General features: G+C 34.2%; 1 long non-coding RNA gene across 5 annotated transcripts in view; it reads left to right on the top strand.

The window, feature by feature from the left end:
• The window catches only part of LOC106010862 (uncharacterized), a 121831-nt gene extending 107409 nt beyond the window's left edge, over positions 1–14422 (top strand). For all 5 annotated transcript variants that reach the window (XR_015448764.1, XR_015448763.1, XR_015448765.1 and 2 more), the window contains 2 exons: positions 13556–13597; positions 13919–14422. This is a non-coding gene — a long non-coding RNA (uncharacterized LOC106010862). The remainder of the gene's footprint in view (positions 1–13555; positions 13598–13918) is intronic.
• The last annotated feature ends 8987 nt before the right edge of the window (positions 14423–23409 follow it).

The raw sequence follows: 23409 nt of genomic DNA, 5'->3' as shown, positions 1-23409 counted from the left end.
TTTCATCATGCACTAAACTAAAATCCAAGTGGCTTAAAGATCTAAATATTAAAACAGAAATGCATAACTTCTTGGAAGATAAGTTAGGTAAAACTCTTGAAGACAGTGGTATAGGAAAAGACGTTATGAACAAAACCTCAGTAGCACAGGAACTTGCACGAAGAATCAACAAGTGGGATCTCATACTATTAAAAAGCTTCTGCTCTGCAAGAGAAACCACCAACAGAGCTAAGAGAGAACCTACAACATGGGAAAAAAATTTATCAGGTGTTTTTCAGAGAAAGGACTACTATCTAGAATATATAAAGAACTTAAAAAGATCAGACCCCCCAAATTTAAAGACCCAATTCAAAAATGGGCATCTGAAATGAACAGATATTTCTCAGACAAAGAAGAAAAGCAGCAAAAAGACATACGAAAAAATGTTTAACTTCACTAGTCATTTGAGAGATGCAGATGAAAACAACACTGAGATTCCACCTCACCCCAGAAAGAATGGCTGCTATCAAGAAATCAACCAATAACAAATGCTGGCGGGGCTGTGGGGAGAAAGGGACCCTTCTCCATTGTTGATGGGAGTGCAGACTGGTGCAACCACTATGGAGATCAGTATGGAGATACCTCAAACCATTAGGATTAGAAGTCCCATTTGATCCAGCTATTCCTCTGCTGAATGTCTTCCCAAAAGAAGTAAAAGAATCATACCACAGTGATATATGCTCACCCATGTTTATAGCAGCACAGTTCATAATAGCTAAAACTTGGAAACATCCCAATTGCCCATCAACTGGAGACTGGATAAAGAAGATGTGGTTTTTAAAAATAAAATGGAGTACTACTCAGCCATAAAGAGTGAGAAACTAGAGACATTTATAGCTAAATGGATGCACATTGAGGCCACGCTCTTCAGTGAGATAAACAGGACACGTGTAAATGTGGAATAGTTTCTCTGCTATGAGAAACTACAACTGTAAGGATCAAAATGTATAATTGATAATGTGAAATAGGAAGAAAAGTTTTAAAGTGGTAGGGGAAGCAAGAGGGGTAGGGGAAAGTAAAGAAGGGAAAAGATAAAATATGAGAAAAGGAAAAAATTGAAACAAAGTCTTTGCAAATAGGAAAGGGTGGAGGTGTTGAAGGGAGGGCAGGGGAATGGGGGAAAATAGCAACCAAGATACATCATGTAAAGGTACAAGTTCCCAGTGATGAACGTAACTGTACTGTACACCTAAAGGGTATCATGAAAAAAAAAAGATATTCTCCCTTCTCTTACATTTAAAGACCTTTTGAATGGTAAAGACAAAGCCTTTTTAAATGAATGGAGTGGACCCATGAGAAGAGCTGTACCATGATTAGTGGGTCGCAGGAATCACAAGCTCTAGTCCTATTTGTAGTTGTGACTTTGAGCAGGAAATTACATGTGTAGACCTCAGTTTCTTCAACTGGATAATAAGAGGTTGGATCAGAAAAAATATAAACACTATTTCATCTTTTTTGAAGGCTATATTTTATAGTATTTGGCAGATGAAAATCTTATAAACTAACCGGATTCCCTTGTTAGCCTCTCTATATACATAAGTTTATGTTCGCATTTCTACCCACATTTCATTGAAGGTATATTTTCTATTTAATCCACAATACATCTCAGTCTTCACAAAGTTCACTCTTGTATTTCCGAGGTGTCTTACATATGGTCAAGAGTAAGCATCACCCTGCTGGGTGCCAGAGCTCTTTATCAGGCCTCTATTGTGGGTGCTCAACATTTCCCCATCTGCTGGAGCTTCACTGTTGTCTTGCTGGTCAGTGCCATATTTTGCAGGCACTGTCTTCTGGAATTCTCATGCTGTAGACCCATGAATGGCAGAACCCAAGCATTGGAGATAATTTTACAACATCTTTTCTTTCAGGGTCTTCAGAACAAGTTTGGATTCCAGAACTGTGATACCCTCTTCATTGTCCTATTTCCCATCTCTAGCCATAGAGTCCATGCATAAATCATCTTTGTTGCTATCCCCCTTTCCTATTTTTTCTGTCACTCTTTTTTATTGATTATTCAGATAAATGGGATTCACACTGTGCTCCTAAGCAAATCACTAGTGTGTCTAGACTCCCAACCGGTTGTTGCGACTACAAAAGTAATCTCAATTTGAGCCAAGTCAGGGATCTCTTACACTTTTACAAATAATTGTTGGTGGGAATTAATATAGCAGTGTAGATAGATATACCCTCTAAAACAATTCCCTTTAGTCCTAAGCAAAGGGAAAAAAATTTAACAAGAAGCAGCCCACTTTCAGATTAGAGGACTCTTGTTCTTGGATCAGGTGGGCATTCTTATTAGAAGTTCTACTGCCTTCAGTTCAGTGTTCACAAATATGACTTCTACTTAATAGACAGAAAGCCTTTACAGCAATTAGGTGCGTGTTTGCAATTAGAAAGGTGGAATCAAACCTATGTCGTCTCCACAACTCACTGTACTATATAGAGGAAGTTCTTTAGAATCTGAGCCTCAATTTTCTTTTCTTCTCCAGAAAATGGAGATAATGGACAACTCACAGAACAGTGAAAATCAAGGAAGACAACATAGGCACAGAGCTTGGAACAGCAGGTCTCAACACATGTGATAGCGCTGAAAAGACTGTTTTTTCTATAGTTGGCATTTTTCTTGGTTGTTACTGTCTATTTCTAATGTAATATCTAGGAATTCAGGATGTACTGTGCAATCTGGACAAAATAAATTCACCTTTCTTGTCTTTCATTTTCTCAATGAGAAAATACAAAGGTTGAGTCCAGAGATTTCTAAAGTCCTTTTGAGCTACAAAATGAATGATTGGATGAATTTTAAACATTTAATTCATTAATGAAATAATATTACCTTTCTGGGATAACTATTAAATTCACTTTAAAATATATTACCATACTTTGTTTACCGTCTAATAAATGTTTGACAACATAAGTAACACCTATGAGGATCCCACTGAGTTTTGTTAAATTATATCTACATAATACTTTGTTCAAAAAAATTAAATCTTTCATTGTGGTTATCACATATTTAATGAGGGAGCATATGGAACTTCTAGGTGCTACTTATTCTTAGAGGGAGGTGATAATGAGCTTTTTAAGTTGGGGCAGACACTGTGTGTTGTTTCCTCAATATTTTCATTGCTGTACATATTCACAAATCAACTGAAGGTGAAATCAGTCACTTTCTGCCCATTCCAGTTATACTTAGTTTTGCTTGAAAAATTTAATTTTAGACAATGAGAGGTGACAAAATATTTTTGACTGAATAAGTTTGGTAGGCACTTTTGTGGAAATCTGTATTTGCTACAAAACTAGGTTATACTATGATCTTCTATTCCATTTGAAAAAAAGGTTAGGCAAAATTAATTCCATAATTATATTCCATTAGTGTGTAAATAAACAATTTTTGGCTACCTCATTCTTTGCTTTTGGAAAAATGTGTTCATTTTTTTGTCTTAGGCAATATTTTTTTCCATCTTGTTCTTCTCTTTAGAAAACAGATTCATTATAACCTTAAGGATTTTTTGTGGTCTCCTCAAAGTTGATCATTTTAAATGATTTTTTCTCTTTGTTATTTTATTTTGAATCCACTCTTTGCTTTTGATGTTTCTTGCTCAAAAACCAAGACCCATGGACTTCCCTTAACTATGATACTTCTCATTGTCAGTGGTATCTTTTAAAATGTCTAGTTATGTACATTTATATAAAACCATGAAAACCCATGAATCAGGAATTAGTGATTTGAATTTTTTAAAAAACATCATGATGTTGCATTAACTGTAGTCCATATTAATACAAATGGAAAGGCAATAACAAACCCAATGAATCTCTTAACTGTTGACATCTGGTATTTTGGCCATTTTATACATTTGCAGAAAATGCACAATTCTCACTAGAATGTTCTCCTTTTTTCATTATTGCTGTTTTTCTACCACTAGATGGTTTCCTAGTGTAAGTATCTGCCACATAGTGTTTCTGTATATGTAGTTACAGTAGAAACCATAATAAAGACATATGCCAACAGTCATACTGCAATTTCAAATAGCTCTATCAATCATATTACTTGTAAGTTTTATGCTGATTTTATATTTGTTTTTCATATCTAGACCCAAAGCATAATTATGTAAATATACATTTCCTTGAAATTAGGAAAAATAAAAGGCATCCATAGCTTTACATCACTAACATAGTCATTTTTATTATTCACAATTGAGCAATGTGATTGGCTGGTTTTTGCATGATTAGTAAGATATTTTCTCTCTTATTTTGAAAGTAAACTGTTTAAGGGATTTTATATGCCCTCTAGGACATTTATGAATAACACTGTTAGACAAGCAAGGATTATTTTCAGTCTAAATTTCTTGTAAGAATCTGAGGCTGAATAATATTGAAATTTAAAATGATAATGTAATGGAATTTTATGTTGTAAAATTATATAAAAGGAAAATATTTTAGTATATAGAACTTCAACAAGAGGAAAATATGGCATTTGGGAGCCATGCAAATACCTGAAGTTTATAACACTCTCAATGATGTGTATTGACCTATTCAGAAGAAAAATTTTTTGATCTCAACCCAAATATCATAAATTCTCTTTCCATGTCCTCCAGTGCTAAAAAAAGTGGTGCTCACGTTAGTATAAATTTTCTTTGCCATCTTCCCCAACTTCATGACCTTTCTAACCTTGACCTAATTATACAAGACAAACAGAAATTATTTTGCCTATAGTTTTACTTGTTCTTAGGTATTGAGGCAAAATGGTGGATAGTTTAGATGTAAGAATTGAAGATAGACAGTAGGTATGTAAAGGAAAAATATTAGGAAGTCATTATTTGCTTTACAAAATATTTATTATAATTTTATTTAAAATAATCTCATATTTTTAAAAATCATGGTTGGTTTAATCATAAAATTTAAAAAGTAATATATAAATTTAAGTATATTGGGCTTGGAATTACAGTGTAATTTAATTTTAGTCTGTCAGGTAGGTAGATTCAGATTTTTATTAAAAAAAATTGAATATATCACTCACACTTTTAAGAAAATACACTTGCTATATTTTGAGGCATGATTTAATACTAACTACACCAACATTACTGCCAAGAAGCTATAGTGTTTTAAAGTAAGTATTATTTTAGCAATTTCTCCAAAACTGCTTTCTAATAAAGCACTGTCTAGTGAAGCACTGTCAGGAGCCAAAGGACTCTGAATTGATATTATTGTTAAAAGGTATGGTTCATTCCTACAGCTGAAGACATGATCTGAGAATACAGCAGTGTATAACATTTATGAGGAAAGTAATATTGTTTTATCTTCTCTTTGTGATTATCTTTCCAGGTGAGGAAGTAAAGTTTGCATAAAGGATCTCTTTCTGAAATGCACTTTCCCTTATGATAGTTCAAAATATTCCAGCTGAATGTTGTCATTTATCAAGTTTATCTACTAAAGTCATTGGAAAGTTTGTTGAACTAGTAGGTTTTAGCTGTAAAACATTGAACAACAAACACTTCATCTTATACTTCTAAGGTAACAATGTGGAACTGAGAGGCTGGTTGAGAAATTGTACTTTGATGTACAAGAGTTCTGAGGTATTGCCACAAAAGTCACCTCCTATAGATGTTACATTTATTCCTTGTGATATATCACGGGCTGTCTCATATGAGACATTGACCTCACATTTCACTAAATCTCAACTCTTTCCCAGAGAAAGTGTGCAGTGTGCTCAGACTCAGCATCTTCTAACCTGGGACTAGGGATGAAAGTGAAAGTCGTTATACTGAACAATCACTGTGACACCAAAGTGGTACCATTTTTCTCTACTTTTTTATGCACCAAATAAATGGACATTTCAGGAAAACATGTTTATATAACTTGAACCTTGTAGACTGGGTATGAAGGACTAAACCAGTTAGTGAATAATTGAAGTTAACCGATAATTTATTCTGCAATAGATAAGTGTCCTACTGAGCAGTGTTAAATAAGATGTGAAGCATCGCTATGATGTAGCATAAGTGCCACAAGATATAGACTATTAGAACCATAGTTCACATCAGACAGAGTAGATAAAGAAAGGCTTCTGTAAGGAGGTAATACTGGTAAGAGGATGAGTGTGGTTTAGATAGATTTAAAAAGGAGGAAAGATGGGCTTTTCCAGAGTGACATTAGAGCAAGTGACAGGGCTCTGGTTTGTGAACTTATGACACCTGGAGCTACAAATATTACATCAAAGCAGAAACTGCACAACTATGGGAGAAAGTTAGGAATGGAAATGGAGAGAGGTAGTCAGTTGACCAGATATTGGAGGGGTTGTGGTAATAGATAAAGAATTTAAATTTTACCCTGAAAGCTATATGGAGACAATGATATTCCCTTTTAAACTTCGTTAATTAAAGAACTAACCTACTTTTTGTCCCAAAATAATTGACACTTTCAGGAGACTACATTGCCTTAAACATGAAAAAGGTCTTAAATTGAGACAAATTTTATTTTTGTAGAAATAACATTTTAAAATTAAAAGAGCAGACTTCCGTATTTGGAATCCTTGTTCTGCAGTGATTATAATAATCTTGTTTTGATGAATTGTTTCTGCTCAGTCTTATGCAACCGAGTTGTTTTATTGAGTTGCTTTATATTGATCTGTCTGGTTCATAGTGTTGAAAATAACAAAATAGCATTTTCAGAAGCAAAAGCACAAAATACTGTATTTTATAAATAATTTAAAATAACAAAATTTATGGATAATCCATATTGCACACACAGATTGTTATGAATTTACACATATGCACATCACAAATAATGCACCTAATATTGAAGGCTTTCATGCTTAAACATTTGTTAATTTTTCTCCTAACATGTGTTGCTTATAGTTTGTTTGAATTCTTAATACTTTATTCAACTGTTTCATAAATGACTCATGAAATTATTCACATTTTTATCATATTGATACAAAAATACAATATTGCCCTGGGTTAATGTATTACATCTAGTAATTTTGAGTATAACAATGACTCTTGACTAATATATATTTTAGGCTGCTTTCTATTTCTATGTAATTTGCTCTGCCTTTGAATAGCCATTATACAAGATCATAGATACATACCACTAATCACAACCAAGAAAGAAAATTTGAAATAAAAATGTGATGAGTTTCTTAACTTTGGAAGATTGTTTCATTCAGTGTTTTGTGGAGATTTTTGTTAATTTAATATTTCAAATAAATAAAATAGATCCCATTTATTGAATGTTTGTGTTTGAATCCCTGCTGTACCACTTACTAGGCATATGAATTTGGATAAATTTCTTAACGTCTCTATGTCTCAATTACAGAATTTGTAAAAGGGAGATAATCACACCAGTGTCTTCACAGGTTTTATAAGGATTGCATACATTTTTGCATGTAAAATATTTAAAGCAATCGGATGTAATGAGCACTTAGCATTTATTAGGTATTATTATTTCACATTGTGATTGTATATTGAGGTAGTTGAATCTGACTCCACACCCATGTAAGTGTGATATATATTACCCCTCTTGTTTTATCCAAGAAGTTAGAGTTATCATGCTCTCCACATGCTTGTTTTATACATTTTACTGAACCTTCAAGAAATAGCTCAATCATATGTCTTTTGTAAGATTCATCTGAAAATGTTAGCCTACAAACGTCCTTTTCATAAGCATCTTATGTATTTGACGTATATTCTTAACTAGATGATGGTAATGTCAGGGAGATTCTTAATTTATCCCATCCTGTGAAGGGTATGCGCTTGGTTGCTAATTATCTGTCTTTCTTTCCATCATCATTCCATGAATGATAACTGGATTCCATGAATGATAACTGGATTCCAGGACCACAGAAACATTGACGCATATCATCTAACTCTTTATAATTTGTAAATGTTGTCAATCCTCACTCCCCAATCCATCACTGGTCTTATTCAATCATCATTTTTATTGAGGTTTTCTTTTTAGAATGTTCATGTGCCTATTCATCAAAGGTTATATTGGAAAGATCCCTGAAATAATGTAATTTCTTAAAGTGCTACAAATGATCTGCATTAGTCTTTTCCTAAATCATTTACTTGTTCTAGAAAAATTCAACTTTCATTGGTATGATTTTCTTCTCGAAGAAAAAAATTGCATTCAACTAGGAAAAGCGGAAGCTTTATCTTCAGGGTGCTATTACAGAACTATGACCCAGAACAGAATCATCTTAAAGTTTCAAGGAAACTTAATTGAATGTTCTACTCTGTGATGGTAAGATGGTTCATTTGATGATCAGATAAAAAAAGAGTTCAATCTTTTCTGATACTCTAAGTGGCATAGGATTTTTCTTTTTCTTTAGACTTCCATTAAAAAGATATATACAAGATATATACTTTCAGAGATCAAACATTGGAACAAAATACAATTTATTTTAGTATAATTTAATAGATTATTAGTGTTTCAAAAAATGATCTTGCTGAATAGAATCAGATAAGTACATTATTTTTCCACTTTGAGTATAAAAAGTTGGATTATTTAGGAGAAATGAAAGAGAAGAAAGAACTTTGACTTTCAGACAGATATGTCAAGTCTATCTGCTTTTATGGGTGGATCCTGACCCTCTATACAGTGAAATACCAAAGTAACACCAGCAAATTGGAATATTCTCTTCCCACAATGTGGGCCAGATGCCCTGTGGACGGAGGTCACCTGTGGTTTTGGTAAAAAGAAATTCTATTGTCAGCTTCATGATCTTAAGGTTCATGCAGAAGGTCAGGAATCAGAAAAGAGAAAGCAAGAATACAAGAGTTTTTTCTGCATTGTAGCTACTTCAATTCTAAGCAATTATTTTTTAAAAAACATAATTGCAGTGCATAAGAAAAAAAAGAATTATTCTTTTCTACACCATCCAGTTTTATTTGTATGCCATCATACCTCTTAGAAATCTCCCATTCCTTATCTAAATTTTGTAAGCTTTCCTAAGGCCAGGCTGCCTCCTAATGTCAGTACTTATTTACTTATCAATCTTCCTAAGTAGGTTATGAGTTCCTGGAAGCCAGGATCAAATGTTTTACCAAATTTTATGTATATCACAACTTTGGGCTCAACAAATTGCATAGAATTGTCTAATGCATTTTTGACAGTTTTCTCAGTATCTCTTATGCAATCTTTGTAGAAAGTGGCAGCAGCAACAACAACAACAATGACAACAAAAAGATTAGGGGCAGAACTCTCCCTAGTTTAATGAACATATTTGAATTTACTCATTGGCTCCATTTTAAGTATACTTGACATAATGTTCCAAGGATAAAGGTACCTGTCCTGTGACCTATGTACTGACTTAGCAATTACAGATTAATTACCCATGAAGAAGCATTGTGACTTCCCTTAAGTGCATGTCTTAATCTGTAAACGAGGCTGCTAGATAACATCAGATGCTTGCAAGCTCCAAGTTTCCCTCATTCTATCTGGTTTGATCCATTGTTCAATATTTTCTTCTGCCTCTGTTTCCTCTTTCCTTCCCTTCTCTACTTACTTTTAATATACAACATCTCTGTCTTTGTGGAGTTTATATTATACTGATTATTAGTGCAAACAAAATAAACATATGATTACACAATGTGGGGGAGGCAAATAGGGCCTGTATAGTACTAACAGAATTCGACAGTTTGCAGTGATAAATTAACCATGTTCTAAGCCAGATGAATTTGGCTTTTCTTAAGCTCCTCCTTGATGTGTACAAAAATTATTTAAAAGCAGCAAGAAATTCAAATTTTATTAACCAATTTATGAACATAGAAATTTCCCTTTTTCTCTTTTTTTCTCAACTTTGCTTATCAATTTTTATTAGTACTTGTTTCTAGTATATAATGATTATATCCATTGTAGGGAGTTGATATATGTATATAACATATCTCAATTCTTATTTTCCCTTTCCCTCTACCCCATTTTATTTTGCCAGTATCCGATTCATGTATCTTATAAATTCTTATAAAGTTAACTATCATATATGCAGATTAACAACCAGGTTAATAGCTCCCCGAAGAAATAAAACATCTAAGACAATTATAATAAATCAAGGTACATTTTTAGATACATTGCTCATGCTGAATTACATTGACATTTTTTCTCTCTTTTTTCTTATTGTCTTTTATTTCACCTTTTATTTATATATCAATTTTTCATATAACTGAAACCATGCAATATTTAAGCTTGTGTGTCTGAGTTACTTCACTTAAGGTATATCTGTTTTCATATAAATGACTCAAATTTATCCTTCATTATCTACAATAGTATTCTATTCTATATAAATACCACATTTTCTTTATCCATTCATCTGTTGATAGATATACAGGTTCTTTCCAAGATTTGGCTACTATAAATACAAACATGGGTATGGGTATGAGTATGGGTATACATCAGTGTATGTTGTCTTTAACCCTTTTGGGAAGATACTTAGAAGGGGAATAGCTGGGTCAAATGGAATTTCTATTTTTAGTTTTTTGAGGAATTTTCATACTGATTTCCATAGTGGTTGTATCAGTTTACACTCCCATGAACAATGAAGTGTTCCTTTTTATTCACAGCCAGCATTTGTTATTGGTTGATTTCTTGATGATAGCCATTCTTTCTGGAGTGAGGTCGACTCTCAGTGTTGTTTTAATTTTCATTTTTGAATGACAACTGGTATTGAACATTTTTTCATGTATTTATTGGCAGTTTGTATTTCTCCATTTGTGAAATGTCTATTCATTTCAAATGATCAGTTTTTAACTGTCTTTAAATTTCTGGAGTCTAAATTTTGAGTTCTTTATATAGTCCAGATCAGTGGTGGCACACATGTTTTTGTTTTTTTCTTTTAAGACAAAAGGTATTAATGTATGAGTTGTTTTTTCTAAACTAAAACCTCAGTATTCAGTTTTCATTGCAGTGTTGATACTATGCAATAAATAAGTGGGTTTGAGGTTGTAATTTGACAGTCTCTAAAAGGTTTTCCATCACTGGTCTAGATGTTAGTCCTTTGTCTGAGGAGTAGCTGGTTGTTATTGCTTGTGTCTAGATTTTCCCCCAGGCCTCATGCATTCATAGAGATTTTTCATAGGTGGCTGGATCTAGTGTATGATGCTGGGATTAAGAATATATGATTATGGGCAGGGGATTTAGCTCAGTGGTTCCAGCGCCTGCCTCACAAGTGCAAGGGCCTGAGTTTGATTCCCAGTACCAAGAAAAAAAAAAAGAATATATGATCACTAAATCAGTCCACTGATTGGTTTGGCACCTGCCATAAGCCGATAGCCTAAACAGAATATAAAAGGGGCAGAAGGAAGCTGCTAAATTCATTTGGATTTGTTGCTTGTAACTCTGCCTTCTGCCTGCTATGAACTGTTTCTTCTCTGCGATGCCTTTCTGCCATGCCACCCTGCCTTGGAGCCAGCTAACTGCGAACTGAAAACTCTAAAAACCGTCAGCTAAATGAATTTTTCCTTTCTCAACTTTGGGTGTCACGTATTTTGTCTCAGAAATGAAAAAAGTAACTAAGACACTGGTAAAAATTTTTTTCCCATTCTGTAGGTTGCCTCTTTACTCTGTTGGTTGTTTCCTTTGCTGCTTTTAATTTGATGTGATCCCACTTATTGATTCTTGGTATTATTTCTTGTCCAACCAGAGTTTTGATCATAAAGACTTTGATTACACTCATGTCTTCAAGATTAAGTGTTTCTCCCTTCTAGCAGATTATGTGTTTCTGTTCTAATATTTAAATCTTTGATCCATCTTGATTTTAGTTTAGTGCTTAGTGATAGATATGGGTGTAGGTTCATTTTTCAGCATATGGAAATGCAAGCTTCCCAGCACTGTATGTTAAAGCACTATATGTTAAAGAGGCTATTTTTCTTCCAGCAAAAGGATTTGGCCCCTATGTCAAAGACAATGCAGCCAAGTGTGCCTGGAGTTATCTCTGTATCCTCTATTCTGTTCCATTGATCCATGAGTCTGTTTTTTGCCAATACTATGCTATTTTTTTTTTAATCACTGTAGCTTTGAAGTATAACTTGATGTCTGGGATAATGATGTCCCCTTGTTGCCCAGAATTACTTTTGTTATTCTAGGTTTCTTCTGCTTCCATATGAGAAATTCCCCTTTTTGTGAAGAGGAAGCTCAAGAAAATGATGTTATAGACCATCAAAAGTATGCACTATGAAAATTGTTCTAATCTTTTCTCAATCAGGTGTGTGCATGTGTGTGTTTAAACATATATACAAAAACTCTAGGAAGATCATTGGATCCTGCCTCTATATTTACATCGATTCGTGATGTTACAGAATATCACTGAATTTTGTAGACAAGGAGATGAAATAAACTACATTTATCTAAGGATAGAATCAATAAAACATGGAACTCCATAGTTTCCCAGTCTAGTGTGTGGATGTACAAATGTATATTCATGTTGATAGGCCAACTGGAAAATAAAGGACCAGCAGATTTATCCTCTATTTTCTAAGTGATGCTCCAGTTACTGTAATCCAGCTCTGTTCTCTAGCTGTGACTGATTAATTGCAAGGCAGAGGCATATATGAACAATCAATTTAGCTGTCATTGGGATTTGAACTTGAGCAGACACATCTAGAAGATAGGTGTCCAGGTGACATTTTTAAAGAGGATAATGGTCAACACTGCCTTGGCTACACTGGGTTTACTCCATCCCTAGCAAGATCATGTACATTTTTACTCCAGCTTTGGTCACCGGAATGATCAGACTGTAAAGCGTTTTTCAAAGTTACTAGGACTTCCATCATGTCTGTTCTTAGTTGAAAAGTAGAGGGGAGTTATCTGAACCTTGATAGTAAAAACTAAGAGAGTATAGGTTAGTGAAACATGCAAGGTAGATCCAGTCTAAATTGCTTTCTACTATAATCTTTGAATTTCTTCTCTTATGTCAGACTAAGGGCTTTTGGACTTTAACTAGCATGGGTCATCTTTTAATCTAGTTTTGTTTTAAAACTGAATCAATATATTGATAGAACCATAGTTTGCTGCCTAAAAGCTATTGAATTACAAATCTCTATGCATAATATTCACTTGTAGCAGTGAATTAATCCTCATCTAAAATCATACTTTGCTCTTTAGGATTAAGTGCTCTCAGAATACCCATCTATAAATCCCCATTTTAAATGGTATAAAATTTAAAATCTATGAAACATCTGGGTATAACTGTAATTTTGTATTTCACCAACAAAGGCAATAGCAGAGCTATAGTGTTAGGATTGGGCAAATTTTACATCTTTACACCAATAAAGTCATAGTGGGTACATTTCAGAGCAATTTGAGGGCTCTGGAGTCTCCATATCATATGAATGGTCTTAGTCATCCTTATTTCAATGATCAAGATTCCCTTAATTTCCTATCAATATTATCTGTTTTGTATAAAAGAATTATTGAGGTTACAAATTTAACTAACATTGTAGTTCAACAACCCGTGGATTTATTTTCTGTTTTTGACTATTAGCAGCTTAGTCTCTATGACTACAACTGATTCTTTTTTTTTTTTCTTCAGAATGTTAACATACAGGAACCAAATTTCAATCTAAGGCTTGAGGTAAGATTTTTAAGATTTGAGTGTTCTCTCACTTTATATAACCCCATGCCACTGGATATAGAAAAATACTGCTATGCCCCTGGGATTTTCCACCTAATGTTATTTCTTCTATTACCTGAGTCAATGCCTTGGTTGGCTAATGCACTGCTCCATTCTGTGGGCTAGTACTTTCCCAATCTGGAAAATGAGAAGGTGCACCCATGCTTTATGCTTCAAACAAATTTCCAAAAGTTTGGTTTTTCTGAGGGCCTGCAGCTTTTGCCCTCCTAGTATCTACTTCTGTATTTATTGAGGTGTTTGTTTCCTCTCTTCTCTCTGCAGGCTTTACAGTGCCAGGTGACTTTCCCAAGGTGACCCTTGTGATGAGATGAAGGCTTCAGCTCTAATATTTGTCCTCATTCCAGCAGTAGGAAGGACATGTCCAGAAGATTTACACTTGTTTTTGTTAACATTGCATTGACCAGGGCTCAGACCTGCTTCTGTATTGCTAGGAGATATGGTGAGCAATGTACCTTCAGTTCTGGGACACTGTGCTCTGCCTATGTATTATGGGGAAACCTATGAATTTGTAAGAAGGGAAAACATCTTGAGAGAAAAGTAGCCATTTTGCCACCCACAGGATTCTTCTGACTTTCACTTCTTTGAAACAATCTGGTTTTTCCCAGTGTTAAATATAGAAGGGCTGAAGGGAGGGCAGGGGAATGGGGAAAAAAAAATAAGAACCAAGATGTATCATGTAGAGGTTTCCAATGATGAATGTCATCATATTGTATAACTAAAATGTACCAATAAACTTAATGAATAAAAAAATATGTTTACTCTGAAGTCTGCAGGAGTGTGACTCCTGAAAATATGTTGATACAATGGTTTGTCATTTAAATTTTATCATATTATAAAATTTGGCTGAAATCAGAAATAGGATCAAAATATTATCAGTATTAAAAAACACACAAAACCTTAAATTTCTACATAAAATTTTTTATATCTCACCAATAAATGGAAAATCCATTATCATTTCCCATAAATAAGAAATCACAATATACATGTATACCTATAAATAATTCTAGACCTCTGACTTCTCCATATGCCAATTTTCCTGTTTAGAGAAAAGCAAGTCTAAAAGTTCTTGTTTTATGTAGATTTATTTAATTCTCCCCTTTTCTTTCCTTTCTTCCTTTTATTTCCTTATTTTTATGTTACCCAGAAGTTTTAAATTTTTCTTTCAAAAATGTTATATATTTAAATAAAAATGATATACTTCTGGATTAAAGCAGCAAATACAAAGGACACCCAGACCACCTGAGAATGGCAGTGTTTCCAATCCCAGTCATTTTCTATGATTGTCTTCCCACTCTATCGTTCTGCCACTCCCACAGTGGAACTATTATACTGAATTTGGTGTTTATCTTCTCAGGATTTTTTCTTATATACTTATGTGTCCCTAAACAAAATAATTTTTTTAAGTTTTATTAAATGTTATATACTATATTTGCACTCAGGTTATTTTTCTTATTCTTTAGCTCTCTCAAAATTTCCTTTGAAAACAAAAATTTCATTAATATGATTGTACATTTATATCATAGAAAAAATATATAGGGGCTATAGTCAAAACAAAAGGATTATTATTATTATTATTACATATTTTTTGGTACTGGGGATCGAACTCAGATCCTTATGCCTGTGAGGCAGGTGGCAGAACCACTGAGCTAAATCCCTGGCCCAAAAAGATTATTTTTGAGCTGAACTTTTGTACCACTTCATGTTTTCTTGGAGTTTTTTCAAGGATATCTTGTGATGTCATGTATAGATATTTAAATACAAACTATATAAGTTATAATTAGGTGAAAAGGCATAGCAGTAATGGAGAAAATTAGACTGGCCTGCTTAAGAAAAGGGGCCAGCTTTGATTAGGTTGGACATGAGCTAAGGTCTGGTTGATGACTATGTCATTTCTGGTTCTGCATAGTGGCTCCAGAGAAGTCCTTATCACTTGAAGGGCAATCCTATTGCAATGAGTTAATTTCCCCAGCTTGAGAGGCAGTGTTAGTTCCTGTTGTGGAGTAATTTGTAATTTATCCCACTTAGGGGTTGATCTTCTGGGATGCTCTGTCTGCAGGCTCTACTGTTTCTGGAATCCAAGCTGACTACAGGTTTAGGGCAATGACTAGAGTCTTCTAGGCTCTAAGGGGTCTAACAGAACATTGTAAAACCTGGCAATTGATCAATCTTGCAAATCTTGAGAATGCTTGGTGTCCCCAGTGTTGAAAGGGAAAGAGATAGTTTAAGTAAATTAGGGATAATGAACCTTGTAATGCCAGCCTTTAGAGAGACACTCCATAACTGACTCACATGCCTTACATGTAGAGTGAACCAGGAATCTGACCCAAAGTTTAAGATACTAAAGGAGGCAGATGCAAAATGAAGGCAGAGGTACAAAGCTTTATTCTTTTAGTTACCCTGTGGCCATCTGCAGGCCCAAGTGAAGACTCAGTGTTTTGTTTTGTTAGCAACTTGAGTGGATTAAGAAAGCCTAACCAATTATTAAAGCACAGTTCTGGGTGTGGCTGTGGATGATCAGCTCGTGGTCAGCAAATGGAGGGGGAAGACCCACCTATTGTAGGTAGCACTAATCCCCAGCCTTGTAGCCTGGATGGAATAAAAAAAGCGGAAAGTGTGCCAATTTTGAAGAGATTAACTCTTACTAAGCAGGTATTTCTTTCGCTACAGATGCCTTTTGCCCCCAGCTTCTAGCTTTTTTCCAATGCGACTCACAATGGATATCCTCCAGTTTCCTTCTAGGCCTTCAACCTTATACATGTACTCCATTTCTGATCCCCTTTCTTCTGTGGCTTCCATTTTCTTGAGCTGAGCAGCTACTGTATCCTTTACTCTCCAGTGTTCAAATAGTCATTGTGGACTCTCCTGCTTCTAGTCCTGTAAGCCTAATACATTTCCTTAGATAATTACCCATATATTTTCTACTAATACAGACTTCTAATACAGTCCATGACTATCTCAATTTTCCATAAAAATATTTTCTTATTTGTAGGGAAATGAATGGAACTTGAGGGCATTGGTGTAAGTGAAAGAAGTCAGACATAGAAAGCCAAACTGTATATATTCTGTCACATGTGAAAGTTAGAAAAAGTCTACTAGAATAAATAATAGTAATTATTAAGAGACTGAGAGTGGTCAGGGTCAGGAGGGATGGATGGAGCAAAGCAAAGGTAGGTAGAAATAATACATTCTAGTGTTCTACAGGACAGTGGAGTGACTATGGTTCACAAAAATTGAGATTTCCAGAGTGTATCATGCAGCTATGTTAGTAAAATGTTTGTATGAGAGTGCTAGTAATTTATACAGTATTTAGTATGGGCCAAATACTGTCCTAGGTACTTTATCGTATTTATTCACAGCTGTCATTTCATGTAGATTCTATTATTATTTTTTCATATTTTCAGGTGGGAAAATTGAGGCAAGGAGAGGGTGTGCAATCTGTTTAAATTCACAGAGCTCTGATCAGAGTTTGGCTCCATAATCAAGGACCTTGATAGTTGGAGTCTATAATTCAGACTCTGTGGGCAATAGTGAGCCATAGAGATTTTTGTGCAGAGGTTAATGGTATGTATAGATTTTTGTTTTGGGGAGATTAGGCTTCTACCCATGGGCAGAGCAGATAAAGAGACAAGGAATGAAGTATCAGCTCAGATATGGTAAAATGATCCAAAGGAGAATTAATATGAACTCTGACTGAATGAGAAATAAAGTCTTGGAGGGATTATGTGAAACTCTAGTGTCTTTATCCATAGTATATATTTAGGGTAGAACAAAAGAGAAGGCAATTGTTATGGTTTGAATCTGAAATGACAGAATAACTAATCTGGCACAAGAAATTTCAAGATAGCATGGTATTAATGCAGTGGGCATGGGTATTGCTGGATATTTTCTGCCAGACTTATAGTGAGAATCACAAGCAAAAAGCCAAATAGAAATATCTGAAAAACTTGCAGTTTTGCTAGAAAGGCACACACTTAAAGTTGTGGCCAGGAAGAGCATGACTGATAATGATATTAGTGCCATTAAAAAGAAACCAAATACTTTAAACTAGGACAATAAGAAAAATTGCGGGCACCTCAAAAATCAGTAAGATCCAAATCTTTCATTTGAAAAAAGAGTCCCTAAGCATCTTGCTCACATAGCAACCTAAAAAGTTGATTTGCCTCCCCATGTTCAGGCAACCAGACACTCAGAGGCCACTGCAGCTGTGGTCCAAGGTGGTCTGCCTACTGCTCCCACTGGTATCATATTTTGGTATTGTCTTTGAGGAGCTGGTTTTGATGCAGGCATTTAGAATGCAAGAGTTGTAGAAGTGTGAAGGCATCAATGAGATTTCAAAGAAAGCTTAGAAAGCCAGGTAGTATATGGTATGATCAGAGTCCTAGCCAGTGGCCCCCCTGACACAGTAAGGTATGAAGTTGCAAGAGTGAAGCTAAGATACAATAGAGACAAAGAAGTTAGAGGTACAAAGAATATGGAACTCCTACTAAGGAAAGCCGTAGGGACTGAGCAGAACCAGCCAAACCCAGCTGGCAAGGATAAAGGAACAGGGCTACACAAGCTTTTGGAGTTCACATCATGTCACCATTGGCCTAAGTTGCTGAGTATGGAGCTGTAGGATTTGCTATTTGCCTGCTGAATTTCAGTCTTGTTTTTGTCTAAGCCTTCCTCCTATTCTCCTATTCTTCCCTTTTGGAATAGGAATGTTTACTCCTGTGCCATTGTATTTTGTAGGTATATAGCTTTCTTTTTCATTTTGCAGGGGATTGTAACTAGGAGTTTGACTTGAGTCTCAAAGGACATTTTGGGATTGGACTTTTAGTAGTGGTGGAACTGTTAAGACTATGGGATCTCTTGGAGAGGGACTGAATGTACTTTTAAAAATTTGTATTGTACATATTTGTAGTACATAATGATCATATTCCTCATAAGGAGTTGGTATATGTACATAGCATATATTAACCCTTTTAAAATCTGCTCCCTACCTCTATCTCCTCCCTTCCTCTCTTGTTCCTCTTCACTTTTGAAAAGATTTTTCTTCCTATTTCCTATTATTTAGTTTTTATTTTCATCTTTATTATTATTATTTTGAGTTTCTCATATAAGAGGAACCATGCACTATTTAAGCTTGTATGTCTGATTCATTTCACTTCATATTATAGACTCAAGGTGCATTCATTTTTGTAAAAGTGACTCAAGTTTACCATTTTTATAGCAGAGCAGTATTCCACTGTGTAAAATTACCAAATTTTAAGTATCTGTTCATCTGTTGATGGATGTATAGGTCAATTCCAAGATTTAGTTATTGTGAGTTGTGCTGCTATAAACATAGATTTGCTTGTATCATTGTAATGTAATATCTTTAACTCCTTTGGGATTATATCTAAAAGTGGAATGGATGAATTGAATGGAATTACTATTTTTAGTTTTTTTAGGAATTTTCATACAAATTTCCATAATGATTGTACTAGTTTAAATTCTCACCAATAATATAGAAAGGTTCCTTTTTTCTTGCCAACATTTGTTGTTATTATTTGATTTCTTGATGTAGCCATTCTTTCTAGAGAAAGATAGAATCCAAGTGTTTTTTTTATTTGCTTTTTTCTAATGGTCAGAGATGTTGAACATTTTTTCCTATATTTATTTGTACTTCTGAGAAGTGTCTAATTTTTTTATTTTGGGGGACAAATTTTTAAGTTCTTTATATATCTAGATATTAGTCCTCTGTTGATGGATGGCTGGCAACATTTTTCCACCCTGTAGATTGTATTTTCATGGTTTTGATTATTTTCTTTGCTGTGCAGAAGCTTTAAATTTGATATTATTTCATTTGTTGATTCTTGATATTATTTCTTATGCAAGTGGGATTTTGTTCAGAATATCCTTGCCTACCTCTATGTGTTTAGGAGTTTTATCTATTTTATCTTCTATCAGATTATTTCTGTTTTAATATTCAGATCTTTGATAGATTTTGGTTTTTGTTTAGTGCATGGTGGGAGATATAGGTCTAGGTTCAATCCTCTGCATGTGGATAGTCAATTTTCCCAGCACCATTTGTTAAAGAAGCTATTTTTCCTTTAGCATGTTTTTGGCTGTTTTGTCAAAAATCAAATGCCTGAACATGCCTCAAGACATTTTAACATCCTTGTGTTAGTTACTTTTCTCTCATTGCTGAGACAGAATACCCAACACCCAAAGTTAGAGGGGAAGGGGTTTATTTTGTTTACAGATTGTAGAGGTTTCAGTCCATAATCAGCCAACTCCAAGGCAGGGATGACAAACAGGCATGGTAGAGCAGAAACAACATGGCATACACAAAGCAGGAAAGGTAACAAGAGAGTTAACAGCATCTCCCTGCCCCTTTCATTTTACTCAGACTACTTAGGGCAGGTAGCACTGACACCCTTAATCCTAGTGCCCTTGAACCTAGCATTGCATCATGAATCAATCCCAGCTTCACACACTCTAGATCAAGCCTATGACCACATGAGGCTTTGAGAGGACATCTACACCCAAACCATAACAGTCCTCTATTCTGTTCCATTGAACCACAAGTCTCCTCCTCCTCCTCCTTCTCCTCTTCCTCCTCCTTCTTCCTCAATACCATGCTATTTTTATCCTTGTAATTTTGTAGTACAACTTGAAGTCCAGGATTGTGATGATTTCTCTTTTGATCTTGCCCAGGATGGCTTCTGTTATTCTACGGCTCTTCTGGTTCCATGTGAATTTTAAGACTATTTTTTCTAATTTTATGAGGAATGCTATTGGTATTTTGGTTGGAATTGCATTAAATCTGTATATCAGTTGTGGGAGTATGGTCATTTTGACAATATTGGTTTTGCCTATCCAGGAATAGGGAATATCTTTCCATATTCTTATGTTCACTTCATTCTCCTTTTCCAGAGTACTGTAGTTTTTATTGTAGAGGTCTTTCACTTCCTGATTCAGTTAATTCCTAAGTTTTAAATTTTTTGATCCTATTGTGAATAGAATTGATTTCTTTCTTTCTTGGTGAGTTTTTTATTGGTGTATATGAAAACTATTGATGTCTGTGTTGACTTTGTAGTCTGCTATGTTCCTGAATTTAGTTATTCTAGGAGTCTTTATGTGGATTTTTTTGTTTATTCTATGTAGAGGATCATGTAATCTACAAATAATGATAATTTGACTTCTTGTTTCCCTAAATATATACCTTTTATCTCTTTCTCTTGCCTGATTAGTCTAACTAATGTTTCAAGAACTATGTTGAACAGGAATGGTGATAGCAGACATCCTTGTCTTGTTCCTGATTTTAGAGGGAAAGCTTTCAGCTTTTCTGCACTTCATATGATGTTGGCTGTTGGTTTGCCATAAATGGATTTCATCAGATTAATATAAGGTTCTTCTATACTTATTTTTTTTCAGGATTTTTATCACAAATGGATGTGGGATTTTGTCAAAGCTTTTGGGGGGCATCAGTTGAGACAATTATATGATTCTTTTTTGGTCTTTACATCTGCTTATGTGATGTATTGCATTTATTGATTTTGCTACGTTTATGCATCCTCGCACCCCTGAGATAAATCCTACTTAGTCTCAATGTATGATCTTTTAATGCTTTGTTGCATTCTGTTCACCAGTATCTTGTTAAGGATTTTTGTTTCTATGTTCTTTACAAAGATTGACCTGTAGTTCTCTTTCTTGATTGGGTTCCTTTTTGGTTTTGGAATCTGAATAATATTAGATTCCTTCTCATTCAATTTTATTTAATAGTTTAAGAAGTATTTACATTATATTTTCCTTAATATTCTTATACAATTTGACAGTGAATTCATGAAGACCTAGGCTTTCCTTAGTTGGTAGTTTTTATTTCTTCTTCAATTTCATTGCTTTTATTTGTTCAGATTTTTTATAGCTTCTTGGCTCAGTTTTGATAATTCATATGTATCTAAGAATCTATCGCCTCTGAATTGTTCAATTTGTTAAAATTACAAATTATTAAAGTATTTACTAGTAATCTTGATTTCCAGTGTCTGTTTTGATTACCTTTCCTTTTTAATTGCATTTATATGGGTCTTTGCTTGGTAAGATTTGGTAAGAGTTTATTTTGTTTGCTCTTTCAAAGGACTAACTTCAATTAATTGATTCTTTGTATTGTGACAGTGCTTTTTAGTATCAATTCCATTAATTTCTCCTCTGATCTTTATAATCTTATTCCTTGTGATAGCTTTAGATTTGAGTTGTTCTTGTTTGGACTTGGATTATTCTTGTTATGCTTGTTTCACTTGGATTATTCTTGTTCATGCACCATGAGGTACATGATTAGGTTATTTGAACTCACTCTGTTTTTCTGACGGAGGCATTCACAGCTACAAATTTCCCTCTTGGGACCACTTGCATTGTGACCTATCACTTCTGCTATGTTGTACTGCCATTATTATTTGACTCTATAAAGTTTCCAATTCCTTTATTGATTTTTTTCTGTGATTATTCAAGAGGGTATTGTTTAATTTTCATGTGTTTGCATAATTTCTGTGGTTTGTCCTGCCATTGATTTCTATTTTCATTACACTGGGAACTGATAATATGCATGGGATAATTTTGATTCTTTTGCATTTATTTAAGCATACTTTATGGGCAAGCATGCGGACTGTTTTAGAGAAATTCCCATGTGCTGTTGAGAAGAATGTGTACTCTGTTGTTGTTGGATGGAACAATCTGCAGATGTCTGATATCTGTCAAGCCCCTTTGTTTGAAACTTTGGTTTAAATCTAATATTTCTTTGTTGATTTTTTTCTAGTTGATCAGTATATTTGTGATAGTTGGGTATTGAGGTCATCCAATATAATAGTGTTGGTGTTTCTCTGATCTTTTATGTCCAGTAGTGTTCATTTTATGAAGTTGGACATTCTGGTATTTGGTGCAAATGTTTATAATTGCCATATTTTCCTGCTGAATTGTTCCCTAGACCAATATATAGTAACTTTCTTTGACTCTTCTAATCAGTTTTAGCATCAAGTCCACTTTGTCTGGAATTAGGATAGCTAGTTATGCTTTTGTCTGGGTTTTCATTGCGTAAAATATTGTTTTTCATGTGTTGATTTTCAACCTGTGAGTTTCTTTTTGGTATAAATGTTACTTGTGTACAGCATATGATTGGGTTTGTTTCTTGACTCATTCTTGCGAACCTGTGTTGTTTGATTGGAGAATTGAGACTATTTACATTGAGAGTTCTTACTGAAGAGTGATGGCTTATTCCTGTCATTGAATTTTTTTTCTGTTGCTAATTTCATTTTTACTTTCCTTCTGAGCAACTTCTGACCCTACTGGTGTATTAATTCGATTAAAATTTTTGGTGTTGTTGGCTTCATTTTCTTTTTCTAGGATAGCCTTGAAAGGATTTTTTTTCTTAAATTCTTTTATTGGTACATTTTAGGTATACAATACATTTACATTTCTCATTGGGAACTTGTACCTTTACATGATGCATCTTGGTTCTTATTTTTTCCCTATTCCTAGCCCTCCCTTCATCCTTTTGAAAGGATTTTTAATACTAGTTTGGTGGTCATAATTTTTTTTGAGATTCTCTTTGTTGAGGAAATACCTTATTTCTATATCAATATTAAAAAATAGTTTGCAGAATATGTATACTTCTGAGATGGAAGTTATTTTCTTTTAGGGATTTAAAACACTTCACTCTAAGGAAGGGACAAAAAAAGTGAAAATAGAAGGAAAAAGTGGAAACAAAACTTTTGTACATAAGGAGGGGAGGGGGC

The sequence above is a fragment of the Heterocephalus glaber genome, unplaced genomic scaffold, assembly GCF_053883595.1.
Source record: "Heterocephalus glaber isolate CG9 unplaced genomic scaffold, H.glaber_assembly_v1.0 deba00000546, whole genome shotgun sequence".
Classification (NCBI taxonomy): domain Eukaryota; kingdom Metazoa; phylum Chordata; class Mammalia; order Rodentia; family Bathyergidae; genus Heterocephalus; species Heterocephalus glaber.
The sequence above is the reverse complement of the archived record's forward strand: the minus strand, read 5'-3'. Positions and strand labels throughout refer to the sequence as shown.